We start from the raw sequence: 26025 nt of genomic DNA, 5'->3' as shown, positions 1-26025 counted from the left end.
ATGGTTACAATATTAAATTATTGACTAGTAAACAGAGAACAGCATCATATGAAAATGGACTTTGCTGGTTTTTATTATGCAAGAAATGAATTATCAACATCTTAAGTTGAAGCCTATATAATGAATTTTAAGCAAAAATAAGAAATCTCAGAATAGTGTACACAAGGACATCACTTTTGAATATAATATATAATACTGTAAATATGACAATAAAATTTTCTGAGGTATGGGAATTGATATTTATATTCCTAAATATAAGAAATAATGTAATTTAACTCTTCATAGAGATAGGCAAGATTTGTAGTAGAAATATCTGTGAGTATAGAAAGATTTTGAACAAATTAATGAAACCATATCTTTGGTTTATAAGCTAATACCTACAAAGTAAAAGCAAAGGTATTTATGACTTTGAACCCACAGAGAAATAAGTTGATTTTTAAAATTTAATGACCTTGCATTATACACTTGTTGGTGATTTTAAGATTTGGAAAGAGCTCTCCCAATATTTATAACATGAACAAAAGCTGAAAATTGAAAAAGCAGAATTCTTGTTTATTTTGGCAAACAGTGAGTTTTAGAGTACAGCAAGTGAGAAATAAGTGCTAATTAGGACACATTCTTTTTTTTTTTTTTGGTTTTTGGGCCACACCCTGTGAGGCTCAGGGGTTACTCCTGGCTATGCGCTCAGAAGTTGCTCCTGGCTTCTTGGGGGACCATATGGGACGCCAGGGGATCGAACCGCGGTCCGTCCTAGGTTAGCGCAGGCAAGGCAGGCACCTTACCTCCAGCGCCACCGCCCGGCCCCTAGGACACATTCTTTCTAAAGGATTATTTTATTATATCCTAAACCAAAAGTATTGCTATCAGTGTACAAAATCATAAATTGTGTGCATTGCCAGTAAAAGCATTCGGCTTTCTGGCTGCACAGTATCCAGAGTAGCAAAAGTCCTCTTAATTACTACTTGGAATCCTCCTTCGAATACAAAGTATATAATGTACAACAAGAGAATTCTAAAGAGTACTGAGGGATGACATACATGAAAATTGTCAGAGAGTAATTCTAGAAGCTTCCTTCTAAAGAAAATATGATTATATCACTCTTGGTATTTCTTCTATCTATATGAGATTGTCTTTAAAGCTATTAGTTATTTTTCACAAATATCAAAATATACTGTACAAAATAAAACTTTTTTAATGTATTTCAATTAATCAGAAATAAAACAGTAAGTCTCCTTTCTAAAAATAAATGTTCATATAGTTGCTTGACAGAGCTGAATTTCTGGAGAAGGTTCCATGCTGCTGGAGTCTATAGAGTCTTGCAAGCAAGACTCTGTCAAATATACTGTCTCATTAGTAGCAATCCTATTAATTTGCCCTATGACAAACACATAGGATGGGAGAGAGATAAAGAGGGGATGAGAGCTGGATTTGGACCAGAATAAAGTCAGATTGAGGATCAGGTAAAGCAAAAGGGTACCGCTGAAAGTTGTCAAATATTAGTTTAAAATCAGGGAGAAAGCCATAGTCAAGGGGAAGAAACAGTTCAATCAACTGCTCTCTGTCTCTTCCAAATGCTAAGAAACTCTCCCACCATCTTCCCCTGAGGGAAATATACATAATACTGTATGTACTGTATATTTTATGTACATACAGCAGTCAATCTCATTTAATATCTTATTAAAAGAGCAGACTCTTTTATGGCTGGCTGGTGCTGAACTGTAGGACTAGAGACACTAGTAAATGGATTTCTTGGAAAGTACATGAATAAAATATATTATTAGAAGCATAAAATAATTTATCATTTTTTCAATAATATAATGCGATACTGAGAAATCTGTCCATAAACAATGGACATATAAACAAATAACTGTTGAAGCTAAAGCACAACTATAACATAATTTTGAATAGTATAGGCTGGTGTAGTTCCCTATAGAGTAGTGTAGTGAAGTAGATTATAATTCATATTGCATAGTAGTAATTAAACTAGTTTAGCATAGAATAGCCTATTTCACTAAATATGTTGAATATCATAGCATAGATTAACATAGTCTAACACAATATACTACAGTATTAATATAGTATGTGTTAATATTAGGACAGTGTAGCATAATATAGCAATTCTCTACTATATCATTGTATTGTGTAGCATAGCACAGTATTGTAAAGTATAGCAAACTGTAGTATAGCGAGAGTGCACTATGGTGTAATGTAGTGCAGTGCAGTTTGGTGCTGGATAGTGTGAGTGCTATTGCATAGCATACTTCAGCATAGCATAATGTGGCATAGTATGGCATAGAATGGTATGTTAGGTTTACTTGTTATGGTGTAGTGTGTTGTGTTGTGGTGTGTTTTGGTGTGATGTAGTGTAGTGTAGAGAAATATAGTATAGTTACTGTATAGTTATGTTGTGCTTTTGGTTTAGGGGGTCTGGTTTTCTATGGAGTGGTATTTATGTATATATACATGTAAATTACTTTTTTTGATATGATATGGTAAAGTACAAAATGGTATGGAATAGTATGGTATGGCATGCTATGGTATGTTAAGGCATAGCATAGCATGGTTTGGCATGTAGTGACATGGCATAAGACAACACAGAATATCTCAGCACAGAAAATAATAATAAACTACAGCACAGGGTAGTAAAGTACAGTATGATAAATACAATATAGTCTAGCATTACCAGGTGTGGCATAGAATAAAATATATGGTTTGTAATAGAATGACATGTTACATTATGATAAGGTGTGGCATGACAATATGGTATGTAATGTATGCTAATGTATGGTAAGGTAAATTATGGTGTCAAATGGTTTAGTTTGGTATGGTATGCTATTTTTTGATATGGCAAAATGTTATGGTAGGTATGGTTTTGTATGTTATGTCTACATATGAATGGCATGGAAAGTCAAGGCATGATGATATACCATGGCATGGGATGATAATTATAGGTTATGATATAATTTTATTGTATGTTATTTATGGTACAGTATGTTATGTTATGTTATGTCATCTCATGCCATATCATGTTATGTTATGTTATGTTTTGTTATGGTACAGTATGGTGCATTATGGTATGTTATGTTATGTTTGCTATATATATTTTATATGGCATGGCTTGTTATAGTATTGTATGGTATGTTATATTGTGTTATGGTTTGGTGTGATGTGGAATGATGTGGTGTGTTGAGCTATAGTGTATTCCAATCTTGAGTGTTATATTACAGTAGAGTTTATTGTAATATAGCATAGTGTAGAATTGTACAATATAGTAGAATACAGCATAGTATAGCAGAGCATAGAAAATTATAGCATAGCATAGTGCGACAGTGTAGCATAGCATAATATAGCATAGGTAGTTTATATAGCATATCATAACATATAATAGCATATAATAGCATAACATAGTACAGTACAGTCTAGAAAAGACAGAATATCAAATTAAAATGTAGTATAGTTTTGTGTTGTATAGTGTAGTGTAGTAGAATATAGTGTAGTACAGTATTAATTATTAGTGAGAAATTGGAACCTCTGATTTTTCTCTTAAACATGATCTAGAGAATATTTAACAGAATATTTTAAAACCTAAAGGAAAATTATAATTGCATACCTAGGTGACAATTTTGCTAACTATACAGAGCAATAAATTGATATATAAAAGAAAAGGCATTTGTGTTGTTCTGTGCACAAAAGTTTGTGTTAAAAATTTGTATATGCTTCATCCAAGGCTTTTAATTTATCTGTATTTAGATTTTATATATTTAAAATAGAAAAGGTGGCTTCAGTACCAGGAGGATTAACTTAAGATTTTTCATGCATAATTATAAGTTGCTATTATTTTAAATTGAAAGTAGAGTTTAGACTCATAGGGATTCCTCGATTCAGTCACTTTAGTTCTTATGAAAATTGCAGCATTCAAAAAATCACTGTGAAGCTCATGTTGAAAGGCAGCAGATAGTTCCTTCCCATATTGTAATTGCCACTCTCTTTCTCTACTATGTTATCAAGAAGTCAAGTGGCAGGGTTGCAGTATCTCTTCTAGGCAGTGAAATTGGATTCCTCTTCTCCATTCTGTAGCATCTCTTTCAGCCTCTATCATCAGAGCATAAGGTTTTAACTTTTCAGCTAGCTGCAACAGTACTACCTCTTCGTGTAGAGGATACTCAGAAGTAACGAAAGTCTCCATTTCAGTACTGCCAGAAGCAACTGAAAAAGCACCATAATGATAAGGACCAGGATGCCAAGAGCCTGAAAGAAAGTCATCTTATGGAAGCATATTACGTCTCACTAGCAGCCAGAAATTGGCGGCAGAGTTGCAATGAAAGCATGGCTCAGGTGTCTCCATATAATCATGGCATATAATCATGGCTAATTCTAGCATTTTGTTGGCTTCTTATCTAGAATGGATGCTAGGGATTAGTTTATTACTTGACACATCCCTACTGCTAATTTGAACTTTCACTAATTCTCCATAAAGGCTAAGAGATGTTTTAAATTATAAGAAACTTTGATTCTTGCATGGCATATGTCTTAACCAAACTGAGAATTAAGGAACACATTGAATTGGCCAAAGGTACAGCTACTGTGACATTTATTCAAATAATAATATGTTAGAGTATGACAGAATATATTATGTTGAAATTGGTGAATAGACAATAGACATAACTTAAATTATTGCCATGTTCTCTATATGATGTAAGCCTGTTATTACTAAGAAATTAAATCCAAAATAAAATCAGAATGAAAAAAATTTCTATTCTTTTTTTCACATAAAATCTCAAATAAAAATCTTTGCTCAGAGAATTGGAGTGCTCCAACCATATTGAGGCTATAGGTACAAATGAACTTAGAGCAATGCTTTATACTATTGGTAAGTCTTTAAGAATTTGTATGTAAAGAAATGAAACATTTTTATTTGCAGCCTATGGAAACAAACACAACATGATTCTTTACCACTGTTCATATGCTGAAGTGCATTTAAGTAAAATTTTGCACCCATGGTATAGTGTGTTTTGTGCACTTTGAATCAATGAGAAACTTACTCAACTTTTCTATTTGTCAGTGCAAGCAATGTTTCAAAGAGATCCCTGTCTTGAACCAAATATGTACTTTTACCACACCTGACATTCTACCTTGATTGTTTTCTTTTTCACTTTTTAGCCATCACTTTTGATGCTGTGACAGTAGAAAAGGGCAGTTGTCTGGGGTCAGCACCAATAGAGGGAGCTCAGAGACACCAATGATATTTCCAGCCCTACCCTCCATTGTTCTTCCATGCTGTCTCCATAATGGCTGGTTATGAGACACAGGTGCACTTGAGCACCCTGTTATCACTGCTCTGACTCTGTGTGTTTCTGCTCTACTGGAGATTGCCCTGGAATATACCCTCTCAAAGCCATGTTTCCCAAGAAGTGATGATTTTCTTGAAGGTAATTTCAGTGTTCTGATACATATGATCTACATATTAGTCAGCAAGTAGTTGCTTTGCTAGACACATGCCAGTGTTCAGCTACATAGACTAAGGAACTCTGTTGGATCAGTCACTTTTACCAGAGAAATCTCTCTATTATGGTTATGTGAAGAGAAAATCAGACTCTTCTTATGTTGACTTCAGTACCTGTTTGAGAAAGTTAGTCAGGTATGAAAATATCAAAAAAATAAAAAATTTTAGTGAGAGTGTACTCAGGTTAAAACACTGATTTGAGGAACAATAAATTCCAAATACAGGGAGTTTGAGAGATAGTATGGAAGTATGGTGTTTGCTTGCATGCAAAAGAACTGTGGTTTAAATCCTAACATCTCATATGGTCCCCTGAGCCTCCCAGTAGCAATTTCTGAGCATAGAGCCAGGTGAAACTCCTGAACACTGCTAGGTGTGACCCTAAAACCAATAAACAAACAAACAAATAAATAAATTACAAATACTGCACCCCATAGGAATGTCTTATTGGTAGTGAGTGTTTAGTCAATATTATCCACTTATCCCAGAATGGGACAATCCATATATTTTGTATTATTAACTCCTTTTAGATTACCCCTTTTGATATATAAAATCCCACTTTGTTTATATTTGCATAGATAAGTAAAGCTCTTCCTGTTATTATTGTTGATTTTTCTGGTATGGACAATACATACCATATGAGGAGAACAATAAAGACTCTCAGTCCAAGGAGGTTGTGAGCAACTTAACCATAGTCTGGTCCCTGGCAGATTTTGAGAAGCACTTTATTTTTTTAAAAAAAATTTATATAAACAACTTTATTACATACATGATTGTGTTTGGGTTTCAGTCATGTAAAGAACACCACCCATCACATGTGCAACATTCCCATCACCAATGTCCCAAATCTTCCTCCTCCCCACCCAACCCCCGCCTTTACTCTAGACAGGCTTTCTATTTCCCTCGTACATTCTCATTATTAGGATAGTTCAAAACGTAGTTATTTCTCTAACTAAACTCATCCCTGTTTGTGGTGAGCTTCATGAGGTGAGCTGTAACTTCCAGCTCTTTTCTCTTTTGTGTCTGAAAGTTATTATTGCAAGAATGTCTTTCATTTTTCTTAAAACCCATTGATTAATAGAAAATGTCCATCTTTCTCCCTTACAACTTTCCTAAGTCTAAATTTTGCATCATCTGATATTATTATGGCCACTCCAGCTTTTTTATGGGTGTTGTTTGCTTGGATTATTTACCTCCAGCCTTTTATTTTGAGTCTATGTTTGTTCTGAATATTCAGGTGCATTTCTTGTAGGCAGCAGAAGGTTGGATTGAATTTTTTAAATCCATTTAGCCACTCTGTGTCTCTTAACTGGTGCATTTAGTCCATTGACATTGAGAGAAAGAATTGTCCTGGGAGTTAGTGCCATCTTTATATCGAAGTTTGGTGTGTCTGTTGGTCAGTCTTGTCTTAAAGTAGGCCATTCAGTTTTTCCTTTAAGAATGGTTTTGAGTCTGTAAAGTTTCTAAGCTGTTGTTTGTCTGTGAAACCATGTATTGTTCCTTCAAACCTAAAAGTGAGTTTTGCTGGGTGCAGTATTCTAGGCGAAGCATTTATTTCATTGAATCTTGTCACTATGTCCCACCACTGCCTTCTGGCCTTGAGTGTTTCCTGTGACAGATCTGCAGTAAATCTCAAGGATGTTCCCTTGAATGTAATTTCTCTTTTTGATCTTGCTGCTTTCAGAATTCTGTCTCTATCTGTGGGATTCATCATTGTGACTAGGATGTGTCTTGGGGTGTTTTTTCTGGGTTCTCTTTTAATTGGTACTCTTCAGGCATGCAGGATTTGATCGCATGTATTCATTAGCTCTGGTAGTTGTTCTTTAATGATGTTCTTGACCATTGATTCTTCCTGGAGATGTTCTTCCTGGGTCTCTGGGAATCCAATGATTCTTAAGTTGTTTCTGTTGAGCTTATCATAAACTTCTATTTTCACCTGTTCCCATTTTGAGTAATTTTTCCATTGTTTGATCATTTGCTTTAAGGCTTTTTTCCAATTTCTTCTGCTGTATGGAATTGTTATTCATCTCATCTTCCAGTGTACTAATTCTATCCTCAGCTGCTGTTAACCCAGGGGAAAGCTCAAACATGTTTTTCTTCAATTCATCTACTGAGTTTTTTAGACCTGTTATTTGACCTGAAATTTCAGTTTGGAGTTTTGTGATTTCTATCTTCATATTTTCTTGATTCTTATTAGTGTTCTCTCCTATACTTTCTTTGAGTTCTTTGAACATCTTCCATATTGCGACTCTAAGCTCCTTATCTGAGAGACTGACTAGTTGTTTGGTCATGTTCAATTCATCAGAGTTGCCATCATCATTGTCTATATCTTGTGCTGGCCTGTGTTATTTCCCCATTGTCACACTTGTTTTGTGGGTTTTTCTACGTGTTGTGGTTGTATTCATTGGCTAAATGATGTACACGGCTGGTAAGCGAAGCAGAGCAGCCGTGCTCCTCTGGCTCCACCCTTTCTGGGCTTGTAAACTCACCTCCAAGGAAGGTTCCAGGGAAGGTGAGCCATCCTCAGATGAGCCAAACACAGGATGAAATCTGGCCAAATATGGAGCACAGCACAGAAGACAGGCAGATAGGGGTGCTGGCATCTGAGTTCCACCAGAGTTCAGCGGCTTCCCCTTTTTGAGTTTGTAAGCTCACCTCCAGGGAAGGCTCCAGGGAAGGTGAGCCATCTGCATATGAGCCACACACAGGATAAAATTAGGCCAAAAATGGAGCACAGCACAGAAGACAGGCAGATAGGGGTGCTGGCATCTGAGTTCCAGCAGAGTTCAGCAGCTTTCCCTTTTTGGGCTTGTAAAGTCAGCTGTTTCTTGCTCACACACTTGCTCACTGGATAGCTTCAGAATGCAGTTTTTTAGGGGTTTGCTTCCCAGGGCTCGAAGGAGAGCTTCAAGAATTCAGAAAAGACAGAGAAGCACAGGACAGAACACCTTTCAGGTCCTCAGTTTCCTCAGAAGAAGCACAGCAGGGTGGAGACTTCTCAGGTAGAGCAATCAGCACTCCACCTGGCAATCTCCACAGTCAGCCATTTCTTACTCACTCACTCGCTTGCTGAGTAGCTTCAAAATGCAGTTTTTTGGGGGTTCACTTCCCAGGGCTCTGAGGAGAGCTTCAAGAATTCAGAAAAGACAGAGAAGCACAGGACAGGGATCCCTTCAGGTCCTCAGTTTTCTCAGAAGAAGCACAGCAGGGCGAAAACTCCACAGGTAGAGCAATCAGCATTCCACCTGGCAATCCCCACAGTCAGCCATTTCTTAGTCACTCACTTGCTCACTGGGTAGCTTCAGAATCTTGAGAAGCACTTTAGAAAGCCAAAAGCCTTTTGCCATATTTCAACCTGTGATTTATAGGACAGTGATGAGTTTTTACACCCATCTTTTTGGATTGACAGATGAAGTGCTCACCAAAAACTACAGAAAAGGGTCGTCTTACTGAAATGTGTGTTTGTTGTTGATGTTGTTGTTGAAATCAACATGGTTGTAGACAACCAGAACTTTCTTCATTCCACCTTCTGTAGTTGACACTCAATTTGAGATATCAAAACTTAGACATTTGTGTTTGCTTTTGCAATGTCCTGTCTCTCTTTTTAATTACTTTCCCTTGCTCTCTAAAGAAACTCATTTCAATGCCATTAAAGGAACATGTTGTAATTTACCAAGAAGATAAAAATATTCTAGCTGGATCTTAGAAAGAAAAACTCAAGGTTATGATAAAAAAAACTTAAACACTAGATGAAATAGTTCATTTATATGTTTTTTTCTAGGGCTCTACATGTTCCTATGATGGAACACAGGCAGAAAAATCCTCTAATTTTGTTGACATTATGAGATGTGTATGTATATATTAGTTCGTTTGTTATTGTTTTGAATAGGTGGTCTCACCTGGTGGTGACAAGGGTTACTTCTGGCTCTCCACGCAGAAATCTTTCCTGGCAGGCAAGGGGACCATATGAAATGCCAGGATTTGAACCACTGTCCTGAATGGGCTATATGTAAGGCAAATGCACTACCTCTGTGATATCTCTCAGCCTTTCCCGACTTATTAGCACTTAACTTATAGCAAGGCTTAGAAGTATTCTATTTTACAGAAATATTATATTTGTAATTTTTGGAAAGTTTGTAGTTAAATAGTAAAAAAAAAATGGCTCAGTTCCCTTTCATTGTCCTTTCCACATGTACTCATATATGTCTGTTTGTGTTTAACTCTGTGTCTCTATATCTAATACAAGTACATGGATGATGGATAATAATATATTAATAATATTTCCCTTCATTTTTAGCACTCACTTTTCCATCTATTTTTTATATATTTTATTTAAACACCTTGATTACATACATGATTGTGTTTGGGTTTCAGTCATGTAAAGAACACCACCCATCACAAGTGCAACATTCCCATCACCAATGTCCCAAATCTTCCTCCTCCCCACCCAACCCCCGCCTGTACTCTAGACAGGTTTTCCATTTCTCTTATACATTCTCATTATTAGGACAGTTCAAAATGTAGTTATTTCTCTAACTAAACTCATCACTCTTTGTGGTGAGCTTCCTGAGGTGAGCTGTAACTTCCAGCTCTTTTCTCTTTTGTGTCTGAAAATTATTATTGCAAGAATGTCTTTCATTTTTCTTAAAACCAATAGATGAGTGAGACCATTCTGCGTCTTTCTCTCTCTCTCTGACTGAACTTAATGCCACTGAACTATTTAACCGATAGTATTCGATAGCAACTTTAATAAAGTGAATAAACCTTTTAAGACAATGTAGTCTTGTAAATAAATGTTTATAAATACCCTCACATCAGATACAGCTGAAGCTCTGTTTGGACATATAGATGAGGAGGAGGTAGACTCTAGTTTTGAAGGATTTTAATCTTTGTGATTTAGCTTGATTACCTGGTAAGCTATGGGTTTCTGAACTTTATTTAAAGTTTTAAAGTTATTGCTAGTTTGCAGTTTTTCTCTAGCAATGTATATTGAAAAACAATTAACCGTTTCTTCAACTATTGTAATTGTTTTGGTTATAAATTTTTATTTTGAAATGTACCAGTGGCTCTTGCATTATCCACTTTGGCTTATACTCAAGTCACTGTTTTCCCAGTAAAATTAGGGGGGGGGTGTCAGCTTATACTTGGGTCATCTTATACTTGAATATATAGGGTATTTCTCAAGGTTATTCAGAAGGAACAGGCTACACAAGGATTTAGTTTTGGAATACTTTGACAATAAGAAATTTTAGAGGCATAGGAAAGTAAATGTATATCTGAAGTAAAAGTAACTTTATAGCTTAGCATATATGATCTATATTAGCATATAGCAATATGATTTGCATAAATTATATATAAATATTGAAAACATTTGAACAATTTATGAGAACCATTATATCTTTGGTTTGTAAGTTGTGAATGGTAAAGAAAGATCATTGATATAAGTGAATTTTTCAATACACAAAATGAGTGATATAAGTTGATTTTTATAAATTTACTGACAATAAATCACATTTTGACATTATTTTTAAAAAGTTTTGATATTTGAGGAAATAGCTAAATAATGTTTTTATTCTACTCAATTTGGCATATTTAATTGCAGAAAATTTCATGTTAGATTGGTGTTAATTTTTATGTTTTATTTGCTTTTGTTTGGAGGCCACACCCAGTGATACTCAAGGGTTACTCCTGGCCTAGTGCAAAGAAATTGCTCCAGGCTCAGGGGGCCATATGGGATGGGGGGGATCGAACCCTGGTCTTTCTGTCTGTCCATTGCATGGAAGGTTTAGGCCCTATCACTGTATTGTTCCAGCCCCGATTGGTGTTAATTTCAGCCAACAGTGTTCTAGGGTATAAATGAGTAAGGAGGAGTGCTAATTAGGGTGGAATTATTTAAAGTATTGTTTTTAATATTCTTTTTTTGCATGAATATTTAAATCTTTATTTAAGCACCTTGATTACAAACATGATTATGGTTGGGTTTCAGTCATGTAAAGAACACCCCCTTTTATCAGTGCAACATTCCCATCCCCAATGTTCCAAATCTCCCTCTTCACCACCCCACCTATGCCTGTACTCTAGATAGGCTTTCTACTTCTGTCATTCATTCTCATTTTAGGATAGTTCTCAATGTAGTTATTTCTCTAACTACACACATCACTTTGTGGTGAGCATCATGAAATGAGCTGGCACTTCTAGCCCTCCTCTCTTTTGTCTCTGAAAATTATTGCAAGAATATCTTTAATTTTTGTTAAAACACAAAGATGACTGAGACTATTTTGGGTCTTTTTTATCCCTCTGACTTATTTCACTCAGCATAATAAATTTCATGTACATCCATATATAGGAAAATTTCATGACTTCATCTCTCCTGACAGCTGCATAATATTCCATTGTATTTTTAGCCATTCATTTGTTGAACGGCATCTTGGTTGTTTCCAGAGTCTGGCTATTGTAAATAGTGCTGCAATGGATATAGGTGTAAGGAAGGGTTTTTGTATTGTATTATTGTGTTTCTAGGGTATATTCCTAGGAGTGGTAAGGCTGAATTTTATGGGAGCTCAATTTCCAGTTTTTGGAGGAATCTCCATATTGCTTTCCACGAAGGCTAGACTAGACGTCATTCCCACCTACAATGGATAAGCATTCCTTTCCCTCTATACCCCCGCCCCAAAACTGCTTATTCTCATTCTTTTGATGTGTGCCATTCTCTGTTTAGGGTAGTACCTCATAGTTGTTCTTATTTGCATCTTCCTCATGATAGTGATGTGGCAGATCTTTTCATGTGCCTTTTGGCCATTTGTTTCTTTTTTATCAAAGTATCTGTCCATTTCTTTTCCCCATTTTTTTGATGGGATTAGAATATTTTTCTTGTAAAGTTTTGTCAGTGCATTGTATATTTTGGATATTAACCCCTTATCTGATGGGTATTGGATGAATAGTTTCTCCCAATCAGTGGGTGGCTCTAGTATTCTGGGCACTATTTCCTTTGAGGTGCAGAAGCTTCTCAGCTTAATATATTGCCATCTGTTAATATTGGCTTTCCTTGTTTGGAGAGTGCAGTTTCTTCCTTGAAGATGGCTTTCGTCTCAATGTCACAGAGCATTTTACCTACACGTCGTTCTATATACCTTATGGTATCAAGTCTGATATCAAGGCTTTTAATCAATTTGGTTTTGAGCTTTGTACGTGGTGTTATTTGGAGATTTAAGTTCGCTTTTATAAAAGTGGCTAACAAGGTGTGCCAACACCACTCATTGAAGAGGCCTTCCCAGTTTCGTTTAGGATTTCTTGCTCCATTATTAAAAATTAAGTGACTTTGTGTCCAGGGAGCATTCTCTGAGTACTCAAGCCTATTCCACTGATCTGAGGGTCTGTCTTTATTCAATTCCATGCTGTTTTGATAACTATTGCTTTGTAATACAGTTTAAAGTTGGGGAAAGTAATGCCTCCCATATTCCTTTTCCGAAGGATTGCTTTAGCTATTTGAGGGTGTTTATTTTTCCAAATAAATATCAGGTGTGTTTTATCCACTTCTTTGAAGAATATCATAGGTATCTTTAGAGGGATGAGATTAAATCTGTACAATGCTTTGGGAAGTATGGCAACTTTAATGATGTTTATGCTGCCAATCAATGATAATGGCATGAGTTTCTATTTCTGTGTGTCCTCTCTTATTTCTTAGAGCAGGGTTTTATAGTTTTCTTCGAATAAGTCCTTCACATCTTTGGTCATGTTGAATCCAAAATATTTAATTTTTTGTAGCACTAATGTGAATGGGTTGTTTTCTGAATGTCCATTTCTTCCTACCATTGCTGCTGTATAAAAAACGATTGATTTCTGTGTATAAATTTTGTAGCCTGCTACATTGCTATATGAATATATTTTGTTTCTAGAAGCTCTTTTGTAGAGTCTTTACGGTTTTCTGTGTATCATGTCATCTGTAAACAGTGAGAGTTTGACTTCCTCCTTTCCTATCTGGATGCCCTTGTTATCTTTTTCTGGCCTAATCACTATAGCAATTACTTTCTGTACTATGATTAAGAGCAGTGGTGAGAGCAGACATTCTTGTCTTGTACCAGAATTTAGAGGGAAGTTTTTTTAGTTTTTCTCCATTGTCGATAATATTTGCCATTGGCTTGTGGTAGATGGTCATGAATAGATTGAGAAAGGTTCCTTTCATTCCCAACTTGCTGAGAGTTTATTTTTTATCAAGAATGGGTATTGGACCTTATCAAAAACTTTCTCTAAGTCTATTTTTATGATCATGTGATTTTTATTTTACTTGTTATTGATGTTGTGTATTATGTTCATAGATTTATGAATATTAAATCATCCTTGTATTCCTGGGATGAAACCTACTTGATCATAGTGAATGATCCTCTTGATGTGGCATTGGATCCTATTTGTCAGTATTTTGTTGAGTATCTTTGTGTCTGAGTTTATCAGTGATATTTGTCTATAATTTTCTTTTTTGATAGCATCTCTGTCTGGTTTTGGTATCAAGGTGATGTTGGCTTCATAAAAGCTGTTTGGAAGTGTTCCCACTTTTTTTTTTTCAGTTTTATGAAAGAGCCTTTCCAGGATTGGTAGTCGTTCCTCTTGAAAAGTTTTTAAGAATACATTAGTAAATCCATCTGGGCCTGGGCTTTTGTTTTTGGGCAGACATTTGATTAACATTTTAATTTCCTCAATAATGATTTGGTGTTTAGATATGCTACATCCTCCTTACTCAATTGTGGAAGGTTATAGATTCCAAGAGTTTATCCATGTTTTTCAGGTTCTCATGTTTAGTGGCATAGAGTTTCTCAAAGTTGTGTCAGATTACCGTTTGAATCTTTGCAATATCTTAGTGATCTACCCCTTTTCATTTCTAATACGGTTTATCAAGTTTCTCTTTGTGAGTTCTGCCAATGGTTTATCAATGTTGTTTATTTTTTTAAAAAACCAACTTCTACTTTCATGTTCTTCTGGATTTTTTAGGGGTTTTTCACTTCATTGATTTCTACTCTCAGCTTTGTATTTTCCTTTTTTTTCTATTTTTGATTCCTTTTGTTGATTATTTTCTAATTTTATAAGCTGCATCATTAAGCTGTTCTAGTATGCCCCTTCTTATTTCCTGATATATGCTTGCAAAGCTATAAATTTTCCTCTCAGGATCGCTTTTGCTGTGTCCCATAGACTCTGGTAGTTAGTGTCTTTATTGTCATTTATTTCCAGGAAAGGTTTTGATTTCCTTTGTTATTTCATATTGGACCCACTGATTGTTTAGTAGCAGACTGTTTAATTTCCAGTTGTTAATTTCTTCTGTGTCCCTGTGTAGTTCACATATAATTTCAGCACCTTCTGGTCAGCAAAGGTAGCCTGCAACATTTCTATTCTCTTGATTTTATGGAGGTATGTTTTATGTGGTCTATCCTGGAGAACGTCCCATGTACATTGGAGAAGAATGTGTATCCAGTATATATACTGGATATATATAGTATATATATATATAGATATATATATATATATAGTATATATATATATATATCTATATATATATACTAGTCCTCTTTCTTCCATTTCTCTTTTCAGGGCTAGTAAATTTTTATTGGTTTCAGTCTGTTTGATCTATCAAGTGTTGACAGGGTCATGTTGAGGTCTTCCATAATGATTGTGTTATTATTGATGTCCTCTTTCAGATTTGTCAATAATTGTATTAGATAATTTGCAGTCTTTCATTGGATGCATATATTTTTAATATTCTGATTTCTTCCTGTTGCACATATCCCTCTATTAGTATGAAGTGTCCATCTTTGTCCCTTACAAATTTTCTGAGTTTAAAGTTGGTATCATCAGATATTAATATGGCCATCCCAGCTTTTTTAGGGGTGTGTTTGCTTGGATGATTTTCCTCCAGCCTTTTAATTTGAGTTTATGTTTGTTCTGACTATTCAGGTGTGTTTCTTGAAGGCAGCAGAGGGTGGTTTCATCTTTTTGAGCCATTTTGCCACTGTGTCTCTTAATTAGGTGTTTAGTCCATTGACATTGAGGGAGATGATTGTCATAGGATTTAATGTCATCATTGTGTATAAGTTTGGTGTGTTTGTTGGTCTCTCTTGTCTTAAAGTAGACCTTTCAGCTTTTCCTTAATGTCTGATTTTGCATCTGTGAAGTTTTTGAGTTGTTGTTTATCTGTTAAGCTATGCATACTTCCTTCAAACCTAAGTGTGAGTCGAGCTCGGTGCAGTATTTTAGGTGAATCCTTCATGTCATTCAGTCTTGTCACAATATCCCACCACTGTCTTCTGGCCCTGAGAGTTTCTTGCTGTAAAGAAAAATATGGAACGATTCACGAATTTGCATGTCATCCTTGCACAGGGGCTATGCTAATATTTTCTGTATTATTCCAATTTTAGTATATGTGTTGCAGAAGCGAGCAGTATTTTTAATGTTCTATACAAAACTAATGCCATAGATATAGAGAAAAACTTTTGAATATGGATCTGCAGATTATCCAGAGTGACCTAGGACAATTTGATTACTACTTGGAAGTCCTCCAAAAAGAGGAATTCTATGGAATGGTATGGTGTGGTATGATACGTTTGGTGATGATATGTTATAGTGTACTGTAGTACAATGTACTATTGTATGTTATTGTATAGTATTATATAGTATAGTATTGAGTCATAGTGTGCAGTATATTGTAGTGTCCCATACCATGGCATAACATAGTATAATATAGCATAGCATATATTAGTTTAGTACAGTATAGTTTGGTGTAGTTTGATTTAGTATAGTTTAGTTTATTACAGTATAGTGTAATATAATGTAATATATTATGATGTATTATTGTATAGTGCTGCATAACAGTGTAGTATAATCATATAATGTAGTATAGTATATTATATCCTGTAGTGTAATATTACATAGTATCTCATAGCTTAGTGTAGTGTAGTATCATATTATATTATAGCACAGCATAACAGCATAGCACAGTTAGGAAACATTTTACAGTAGTGGCATAAAAGAGTTTATTTTTTCAAACATAAAGGAATATTCAAATGGAGTACCAAGGTAAAAAGGATATCTAGTCATGTGCACCAGTAATTTAAAAAAAAATAGGAGAGCCAACTGTATTTTTATGTGTATAAAAGTTTGTGTAAACTTTTTATATATATTTATATATTTATAACCTCATACTGGGACATATGATCATGGTTAATTTCAGCATTTGTGTTAGATTGTTATCTAGAATGGGAGCTCATGGCAAGTTTGTTTCCCTGAACTTCCCTAGTGCTACTTCAGAGGTTATATAATTCCCATAAACAGGATAAGAAGTACTTTAAAGTATAAGGCACTTATATGTTGCATGGTATATTTCTGAAACTTAATTGAAAATTAAGCAACAATATGGATGGGCCCAATGTATGTGCAGCTGCCACATTTATTTAAAATATATGTTAGTGTATGTAGGTATATAATATGTTGAAAATGGTGAATACAGAATAAAAAGTACCTTTAGTTGTTGCTCTGATCTATATAATTTCAGCATATAGATGATAAGCAATTAAATCTAGAACATAATATATAAACAAAAGTTTTCTATTTTTTTGTCATGTAAAATCTCAAACAAAATTCTTAAGCGTTGTTTTATTGCTTGTATTCTTCAATTCATTTATAAAAAAGTGAAACACTTGGGTTTTTATGGACACACAAAATTATCCACAACATGATTTTTTGTCACTTTTTCATAATTAGGTGCATTTATAATGTTTTATACCAAAGATTTCTGTTATTTGTGTGTGTGAGTCTTTTGGAGCAATGAGCATTACTGTCAGCTTCTGAATTATTGTCAGCTTCTTCATACAGCAACTAGTGCTCCCAAGTGTTTATGTCATTAACTAATTCCACTTTAATGATAAACTACTATCTTTATATTTCTTTGTGTGGTTTTTAATTTTTGAAACAATTCTGATGTTGAGACACAGTAAACAGTTACTTGAGGCCAGCACTGTATATGCCCAACTTAGGATGCAGAGAGTACAGTGAAATTTCCAGCCCTGCCCTCTTTTGTTCTTCCATAATGGTTGTGTACGAAGCTGAAGTCCTTGAGGACCCTGTTAGCTCTACTAGTGATTGTTTCTGCTCTGCTGTGGATGGTTCTTGAATATAGCCTTCCAAATCCAGAATTCCAAAGACATTTTCATTCCTTTGAAGGTAACAGGCTCTAGTAGAGATATAAAATCTCCAGACTGCTTTGATGTAAATTTTATTTTGATATTTCAGACACATTATCTACAAAAAAGACAGTAAGTAGTTGATTGACTAGGCACATGCTCATGTTCACCGACACAAACTAGGGAGCTTTCCTCTAGGAAAACTTTTTTTTTTAATCATGGTTATATATGGACAGAGATCCAGATTCCCCAGTTGAACTAAATACTTGTTTGGGGGACTTTCAGGAACACTATAGACACCTGACAGTGCTTCTGAAATCAATGCCAAAGATCTTTGCAAATTTTCATTATCTGGTTTATAGGAGGGAGAATGAGGAATCTTTTATACCCACATGTGTGGGTTGAGATATGAAAAGCTCTAAGGAAATTGAAGATTGCTGAAAGGGTAGTCTTGCTGACATGTAGGTAAATTACCTGAAATAGGATACATTTCTTAATTATTGAAATGATCATGCTTGTAAACAACCAGAGATTTTTTATTACAACCACAAAAGTACACTGGACCTCAAGTGACATCTGCATAATAGTGAGTCATGAATGTCTGTTTGCTAAAAGCTTTGACAATCCAGGTGGCTTTTTTTTTTGGTTTTCTGGTCTGTGTGAGAAAAACATTCTTGCTACTAATTGATACATAGGGTAGCTTAAAAAAGCTTTGTGTTTGAGAGCCTTCTCCTTTCCTTACTTATGGCATGATTATTGATGCCATATTTCCTTCTTTTCCTTATATTTTTTGGGGGGCACACCAAGTGACGCTCAGGAGTTTCTCGTGGCTATGAGCTCAGAAATCGTTCCTCGTTTGGGGAACCATATGGAATATTGGGAATCGAATTGAGATCTGTCCTGGGTCAGCCCCGTGCAAGGCAAAAGCCTTACAGCTATGGTATCGCTCTGGCCCCTGATGCCATATTTTTTAAGCCCCTGCCCCTATGCCATATTTCTTAAGATGAACTTTCTAACTACTATTAATGGAACTCTTTTAAAGTTAAAAAATCAATTTGTATGTTTTCAGGAATAGTTTTTCATGAGATTTGGACAACCAGAAATAATATTGGTCTGATGAAAAAATAAAACTGTGACAAACTGAAAATGAAGTGACGGCACTATTTCATCCTAATACGACAGAGGATTGAAAAAATATAATAAAATGTACAAGATTCAAGTTAATAAAAAAAAACACAAATCTCAATATATATAGAAAAAATGTATCTCCCTAAACTCATATGTTTGTACCCTAGACTCTGGGTTGTATGTTTAGTACTTTGAAGTATAAATAGGGGTAAGTTGATCATCTAAATATGGGCATTAAAATTTGGAGTCATAGCAAAAACGATATAGAAGCAGAGATGGATGAAGAAAGGTTCAGACTAATATTCAAATTTTTATATCTTTTCTTTCCAGTCCTCACTGTTATAAGAAATAGATAAGTTGTTTAAGTAACTCATTATCTGGGAATATGCTCTAGCACTTTGAGCTAACAGATAGCATTTTCCCTTGGTTAACTTTATTAAAAATACAGTGTTTATCAATTCCTACCATCTTCTAAATAAATAGCTTCTAAAAATAAAATATTACATTTAATAATTCTATTGTTATAGTTGAAAATCAAGATTTTGAATTTATTAGTTGCATAATACCTCTCACACTCTCAAATAAGGACATATATCTAACAGGGATAATTAAAAGTAAAAGAAATTCTACAGCATATGAAATAATATAATATCCATAATTATTTTGATAGAAAATATTTACTAATTGTTTAGCAATTTTTCATGTGCATATAGTTAAATACAATTACTGGTTCCTAAGAAATATTTAGTACATGTCTATACAGTATTGGTAATGTAAGCCCATGTAAATATTTGATATATGTATTTCTATATTCACTGCAGTACTATTCACAACAGCCAGAATTTGGAAACAACTCAAGTACCTGAGGACAATTGAGTGAGTAAAGAAACTGTGACAAATCTACACAATGGAATATAATTGAGCTGTGAGAAAAAATGAAATGATATAATTTTATTATATATGGAAGGATACGAAGATTATTACACTGAACAACATGAATTAGAGCAAACATGTAAATATACAGAATGATCCTATTCTTTTGTTACACATATATAAAAATATAGTTTGGTATTAATATCTAGAGACAATAGAGGTAATGGAAAATCCACAGGTAAGGGCAATGGAATAAGTTTAGAAAAGGGATTACTATGACACTGCACTGTTGGTTGGAAAAGATTACTCGGACAAAAACTGAAAGGAGATAAAGTGATATGTATGATAACTTTTCAGTAATAATATTGCACACTACTGAGTATAAATAGAAAGACAAAGAGAGAGCATGTAAGAGAAAAAAATGTGTGCCAAATTCCAGGTAGAGGAGAAATCAATGCACTGGTGAAGCTGTTGAACATTTTATATTTAAAACACAATCCATGTCCATTTTCCTTCCATATTATAATCAAATTTCATGACTTAACTTTATCTAAAAGTTGCATAATATTTCATTGTGTATATATACCAGAGTTTTTTTTAGTTGTGAACTTTTCATTAGTACTTGGGCACTTGGTTGGTTTCCACATAGTGGCCATTGGAAATAGTGTTTTATGATAAAGGAATACAAAAATAAAAGATAGCATGGCAATAATGACAAGAGATGCGAGCTAGTAGGACAAGTTCAAGACTCAAACTTGAGACAAAGATCAGAGATTGCAATTTGGGTAAAGAAAGGTGTACTATGAAATGACCATAAGACTGATCACTCAAGGTGCTGAAAGGAGATAATATACATAATATTGCTTCATTAACAATAGTGCAGATCATAGTGTCAAAAAGAAGCAAAGGGAAGGAGAGAGAAGAGGGGAGAAAGAGAGAGGTAGACAAAAAGAGAAAAATAGAGATAGAGATGAAATGTTTTTCCAGAAACAAACAGGGGAAAAGAGGAGACATACTGAGGTTATTAGAGACAAAAAACTTACACTAGTGAAGGATAGTATATTTTGTTTGGCTGAAACTCAACTACAAACAATTTTGTAACCACATTTCTTAAATTAAAAAATTAGAAACTCAATCATGAACAAATTTGTATAAAAGCGCTGGCAAATTTTTATTCCAGATGATGAAAAATTGAAAATAAATGCAAAGAAAGTGAATCAAGCCTTATATAATTATATATACATGTATATATATTTTAAACTAAAATGTTTTTATATTACATGGAGTATAAGTTCATTTTAGTTGTGTGCTTAGGCCCCAAGAGCAAAGCATTTTTACCCATTGTCTTTTTAAAGAACACTTTAATAGAACATAGGCATTATTCAGATGGGTTAACCAACATTATTAAAAGAAAATATTCTAACCTCACTTTGAAACACCATGATTAACCGTTATTTCAAAGTATATGTAATGAAAAACAGTGCCTTAAATTTTGACCTAAATGCAAATGAGATGTTTCATAATATTGGCCTGTTACTAATTTATGTCACAGCTTTGTGTCTATTTTTTATATATTATAGTGCCTTAAATTTATGATGTGAAACTTTAAGAAGACACATCCTTCAAGGACAATGTAGTGCAGCTTGAGAAAGAGAAAATGCAACAGTAATACTTTCAGCCCTCTTTTGACTGATCTCACCAGCTGATTTCCTGAAGACTGCATAATGGTCATAGGTGAGGAACAAGTAAGATTTACCAGACAGCTACTGATGCTCTGGCTAAAAGCACTACTTTTCCACAGTGGATTGTCCTCAGTTGTAATCTCTCAAAGTCAAGCCAACCCAGAAGTAATGATCCCGTTGAAGATTTTGGACTCTGCTCCCAGTAAAAAACCTTCAGTATGGGTCTCTTACAGAATGAAGTTTGATGGCCAGGAACAAGTTGTCCACATGAAGGTAACCAAGTTTTTGTTGGCAAAAAACATGCCAGTATTCACCTACACAGACCAGGGTGCTCTCTCTCAGGACCATCCTTTTATCCAGAATGACTGCTACTATTATGGTTATGTGCAAGGGGACCTGTTGTCCCAGGTTGCCCTCAATAGCTGTTTTGGGGGATTTAATGGAATTTTACAGAAAAACAACACAGTTTATAAAATAGAGCCAAAGTTAAATTCAACCACATTTGAACATCTGGTATATAAGCTGGTCAGTGAGCAGAATGAATTACCAGCTAGGAGATGTGGATCAATAGATGATGAATCTCAATGTGAATTCAAGATTACAAAGAGTGACCACTTCAAAGAGTTATCCATATCAAAGCAGAGTAGATATGTGGGCTGGTGGCTGCACAAGCGATATCTTAAATTAGTATTAGTGGTCGATAATAAGTTGTATCGTCATTATCGATTTAATACCACTTTTACAAAGAATACATTACTTTCTCTAATGAATGTTGTGTTTGCTAATTATGTGCAACTCGATTTAACAATAACTTTAGTGGGAATTGAAATCTGGACTGACAAAGATCCTATAACTCAAGACCCTTCATTTACATATGTAGTACCATTCTGTATTTGGAAGGAAAAAACTTTGAACCTACGTACTTCACATCATTCAGCGCATTTACTTTGTATGATTCCAAGACGTAAAACAGAATACTATGTATATATAAATACAATATGTAAAATGCAGGAAAATTGTGCAGCTATTGTGATCAAGGTAGACCACAGAATGGATACAATTTACCTTATGATTACAAGGACAATTGCTACTAATATGAGTGTTGTCTTTGATACACCTTACTGTGCCTGTGGGCAAAAATATTGTATTATGTACGAAAACTTAGAGCCTTCACATGTGTTCAGTAACTGCAGCTATGCTCAGTATTATAAATCGCTTACACAATGTCTTTTAAGGCCACCAAAACCAGAGGAAACCTTAGGAGAGGAACGCTGTGGGAATGGTGAGCTTGAAGAAGGAGAAGATTGTGACTGTGGGACAATTAGTTCTTGTGCAAATGATCCATGTTGCGAGGCAAATTGCAAACTGGCACCGGGGGCTATTTGTGCTTTTGGACTTTGTTGCAGGAATTGCAAGTTGTTGCCAGCAGGTACATTGTGTAGAAAAAAAGAAAATGAATGTGATCTTCCAGAGTGGTGCAATGGGACCTACCATGAGTGCCCTCAGGACGTTTATCTGCAGGGTGGGATCTCATGCAAAGGTGGTGGAATTTGTTATAGAAAGAGATGCAAAACCCGCCAAGAACAATGTTGAAGAATTTTTGGTGACCAGGCTAAGAGTGCAAGACTTAGTTGTTACGTAGACGTGAATAACAAAGGTGATCGCTTTGGTAACTGTGCATACTATACCGATTCTTACACACCTTGCCCTATAAAGGATTCTCAATGTGGAAGGCTTCAGTGTGAGAATGTGAATTCAATCCCTCTTCTGCAAAGTCACAGCAGCCTCATTACAACGAATATCAGTGGCGTCAATTGCTGGGGTATTGAGTACCATTATGGGGCACACACACCAGATCTTGGTGAAGTGGAAGAGGGAACTGAATGTGGAGAAAATCATATTTGTGTTGATCGAAGCTGTGTCCCTATGTCATACTTCACAAATCATTGCTCTCCTGAAAAATGCAGTATGCACGGGATCTGCAACAATCAAAATCACTGCCACTGCGATTCTCCTTGGCGCCCACCCTTCTGCTATGAGGCAGGAAATGAGGCAGGAAATGAGGCAGGAAATGAGGCAGGAAGGGTTGGAGGTGGAAGTGTTGACAGTGGCCCACCATCTGGAAGTCATCAAGACGGAGGAGATTCAACTCAGTCTGAAGATTCAACTCAATCTGAAGGTGTCAAGCACTCACAGATTTGTTATTTTCTTCTGCTCTTGCGTTTCATAGTATTTCTCTTGATTTTCATTGGTGTAATGTTAAAAGCAGTGTTCTAAGATAAGAGTGTTTTAACATCACTTTTGAAATGAGTGTTCCAGCTGGACCCTAAAATACTATCAATCAGTTATGACAAAATAAAGAAAATCAAATCAATTTTCTTGAATATAGTTTCTTTCCTAATTCCCAGAAGTCAGTGGAAAAAAAATCTTGTAATGATTATCTTTGGGTATCTTAAATATTTACTCCTATTATTATAAAAATGTTAATTTCTAGTTATGTATTTCTAAGTTTTTTAGTCATGTGTATTCATCTCCTCATATGTGGGAGGAATATATTTTATCTTTTCATGTTTTTTTTTAAGATTTTATTGAAAGGGCAGACTCTTTATGGCTGTCTGGTGCTGGATTCTAGGACTAGAGACACTGGTAAATGAATTTCTTGGAAAGTACATGAATAAAATAGATTAGAAGCATAAAATAAAATAATTCATAATATTTTCAATAATATGAGACACTGAGAAATATGTCCAGAAACAATGGATGTATAAACAAATAACTGTTGAAGATAAAGGACAACTATAACATAGTTTTGAATAGTATAGGCTGGTGTAGTTCAGTATAGAGTAGTGTAGTAAAGTAGATTATAATTTAGTATTGCATAGTATTAATTAGACTAGTTTAGCATAGAATAGCCTATTTCACTAAATATGTTGGATATCATAGCATAGATTAACATAGTCTAGCACAGTATACTACAGTATTAATATAGTATATGTTAGTATTAGTACAGTGTAGCATAATGTAGCAATTCTGTACTATATCATATATTGTGTAGCATAGCACAGTATTGTAAATATAGCAAACTAGTATAGCGAGAGTTCCCTATGGTGTAGTGTAGTGCACTGCAGTTTGGTGCTGGATAGTGCAGGTGTTATTACATAGCATAGTTCAGCATAGCATAGTTTGGCATAGCGTGGCATAGTATGGTATGTTAGGTTTACATGTTATGTTATGTTTGGTTATGGTTCGGTATGGTGCATTATGGTATGTTATGTTATGTTGTGCTATGGTTTTATATGGCATGGCTTGGCATAGTATTGTATGGTATGGTATATTGTGTTATGTTTTGGTGTGGTGCAATGATGTGGTGTGTTGAGCTATAGTATAGCACAGTGTAGAACTGTACAATATAGTAGAGTACAGTATAAGATAGCAGAGCATAGAAAATCATAGCACAGTAGTGTGTCAGTGTAGCATAGCATAATATTGCATAGCATAATTTATATAGCATATCATAACATATAGCATAACATAGTACAGTACAGGCTAGTAAAAGACAGAATAGCAAATTGAAATGTAATATAGTTTTGTGTTGTATAGTGTAGTGTAGTGTAGTAGAATATCATGTAGTATAATATTAATGATTAGTGAGAAATTCGCCCTTTTAATTTGTCTCTTAACCATGATCTAGAGAATATTTAACAGAATATTTTAAAACCTATACCTAAGTGACAATTTTGCTAACTCTACAGAGCTATGAATTGATATATAAAAGGAGAAGCAAACATGTTATTTTGTGCATAAAAGTTTGTGTTAAAAACTTGTATATGCTTCATCCAAGGGCTTTCAATTTATCTGCATTTAGATTTTATATATTTAAAATAGAAAAGGTGGCTTCAGTACCAAGAGGATTAACTTAAGATTTTTCATGCATAATTATAAGTTGCTATTATTTTAAATTGAAAGTAGAGTTTAGACTCATGGGGACATTCCTGAAATCAGTCACATTACACTTTACTTCTTATGAAAATTGCAGCATTCAAAAATAACAGTGAAGCTCATGTTGAAAGGCAGAAGACAGTTCCTTCCCATATTTTAATTGAGACTCTCTTTCTCTACTATGTTATCAAGCAGTCAAGTGACAGGGTTGCAGGATCTCTTCTAGGCAGTGAAATTGGATTCCTCTTCTCCATCCTGTAGCAGCTCTTTTAGCTCTATCATCAGAGCATAAGGTTTTAACTTTTCAGCTAGCTGCAACAGTACTACATCTTCATGTAGAGGATACTCAGAGGTAAGGGAAGTCTCCATTTCAGTACTCCAGAAGCAACTGAAAGAGCCCCATATTGATAAGGACCAGGATGCCAAGAGCCTGAAAGGAAGTCATCTTCTGGAAGCATATTATGTCTCACTGGCAGCCAGCAATTGGGGGCAGAGTTTCAATCGGAGACAGTGGCTCAAGTGTCTCCATCCTGAGGCTTATAGTCATAGCTAATTCTAGCTTCTTATCTAGAATGCATGCTAGGGATTAGTTTATTTCTTGTCACATCCCTACTGCTAATTTGTATGTTCATTAATTCTCCATTAAGCCTAAGAGATGTTTTAAATTATAAGAAACTTTAATTCTTACATGGTATATGTCTTAACCATAACTGAATTAAGGAACACATTTAATTGGCCAAAG

At 34.8% G+C, this 26025-nt stretch overlaps 1 non-coding gene across 1 annotated transcript; it reads right to left on the bottom strand.

Annotated features, from left to right (window-relative positions):
* Window positions 1-15817: 15817 nt before the first annotated feature.
* Window positions 15818-15924, bottom strand: LOC126007462 (U6 spliceosomal RNA). The gene has a single exon (XR_007495033.1). It is a non-coding gene; the product is annotated as a U6 spliceosomal RNA (small nuclear RNA).
* Between the last annotated feature and the right edge of the window lie 10101 nt (window positions 15925-26025).

The sequence above is a fragment of the Suncus etruscus genome, chromosome 4 (assembly GCF_024139225.1).
Source record: "Suncus etruscus isolate mSunEtr1 chromosome 4, mSunEtr1.pri.cur, whole genome shotgun sequence".
Classification (NCBI taxonomy): domain Eukaryota; kingdom Metazoa; phylum Chordata; class Mammalia; order Eulipotyphla; family Soricidae; genus Suncus; species Suncus etruscus.
The sequence above is the reverse complement of the archived record's forward strand: the minus strand, read 5'-3'. Positions and strand labels throughout refer to the sequence as shown.